Raw genomic sequence first — 2,087 nt, 5'->3', positions numbered from 1 at the left:
TATACATATATATATATATATATATGAGGGTAGAAATTGATATTAATCAATTAAAACCAGTGACCTAGCATATTTGAACAATCTGAAGATTAAAGAGTATGTTCTCAAGTAATATATGTGTGTGTGTGTGTGTGTGTGTGTGTGTGCGTGCGCGCGCGCGTCTGCATAATAATAATAATAATAATAATAACAATAATAATATTAGGGATAAAAATCCAAATTTACAGGTAAAAACTCAATTAAATTCAATTTATCAAAAATTAAAATTAAATTAAGTTTCACAGTATATAATATATAAATACATAATTTAGAGAAAAGAACCAAAGTTCATGAACTTATCCATGAAAATCTACAGTCACACACTATAAAGAAGTATAAAATTCAAAGTAAAAATCATAAAACAATAATTATAAAACGACTACACGTGTTTCATAACCAAATTTTCAAATAGAAAATAAAATAAAATAGCTTAAATCATTCGAAAATCAATTCTATTCAATTGCTAATCTATAGCTAATCTTCAGGTCAAAATACAACAATAATAAAATGTATGTATATATCAATCAACAATAAATTACAAATGAATATATATATATAAATACTTATTATATCAAGATAGAAAGACGTTAAACAATATTATTAAAAAGAAATGTAATACTAATCTTATCGATTAAGATTAGTCAAACGAAATTACGCCTGCAAAGCATACATTAAAATGGGGAGGGCAAAACGATAGGATATATATATACACAAGGAAAAACGGATCTCATAAGAACAAGAAAGGGAATTAATACATACTGTCTACACCAGTGGAAAGTAAATATTCAGAGGTTGACAGAACTACTGCTATCGAGGAACAAGCTTTTTTTTAAAGCATAGTCCAGAAGACAACACAAGAGACATCGCTGCAAAGGATGCAAAACGTAAGTCATGCATTTCAATACAGAATCCCAGCACATGTAATGGGTACAGCATGGTCTCGACTAAGTGCCGAATCACCCACCCAGATATCACATTCATGTTCCAGCTATATATGGGAGGACCATTGCAACGTAATAACAGACGTAAGATTCTCTAAGTGAAACAGTTTGCGGCATGCAATCAAGCAATATTGAATGGTGCTTATAGAAACGCATCTAACATCTAACGTACCTGATGTAGAAATATATACACTAGGGTATGTTGCATTTCGTACAGGCTGAAAAAAAAATAGAAGACATGAAGCAGTTGCTATGTCGATTCGTAAATATGTTAATAATAATAAGCCACCCATTTAATTTGGTGTTTAAACTTTTACCGCTTTGAAAATCAGCACAGGTGAACATTAAAACAAACATCTATGTTTCTGTCTATCTGTCTGTCTGTCAGTCTATCTATCTATCTATCTATCTATCTATCTATCTATCTATCTATCTATCTATCTATCTATCTAAACACACAAACGCATATGCACACACGCACACTCACATATCTATATATATATATATATATATACACATGTATTCCTATGAATATACGTATATTTGGTTATATGTGTATATATATGTATATATATATATATATACAAACGCGCGCACATATATACGCCCGTGTGATGCGCGCGTGTGTATTTGTATGTATGTGTGTCTGTGTGTGTCTGTGTATGTGTGCATGCGCGCGTACGTGTTTTAGATAACTACAGATGGCCCTATATTTCCTTGGTCTCAATATCACGAACTTCCCACTCGATTCACCCCACTCTTACTCTGTGACAATTTTAGTACCCTTTACATACAAAAAAACCTGTGTAATTCTTAACTTCCCACACTAATCTCATCGTTCTCAGCTATTATATTGCATCTGGCAAAGGAACTGTCTCACAGTTACCCACAGTACACAAGCTACTTCGTAGAGATATAGGAAAGAAGGGAAAATTCTTTGTCCTACTCCACTATATTTCTTTAGAGATATTCGCCTACAAAATATACACACATGATATATATATATATACATATATTTATGTATATATAAATATATATGCATACATACAGACGAGTGCATACTTACATATATATATATATACATATATATATATATATATATATATA

The sequence above is a fragment of the Octopus bimaculoides genome, chromosome 8 (assembly GCF_001194135.2).
Source record: "Octopus bimaculoides isolate UCB-OBI-ISO-001 chromosome 8, ASM119413v2, whole genome shotgun sequence".
In the NCBI taxonomy this organism is placed as follows: Eukaryota; Metazoa; Mollusca; class Cephalopoda; order Octopoda; family Octopodidae; genus Octopus; species Octopus bimaculoides.
Note: the sequence above shows the minus strand (reverse complement) of the source record.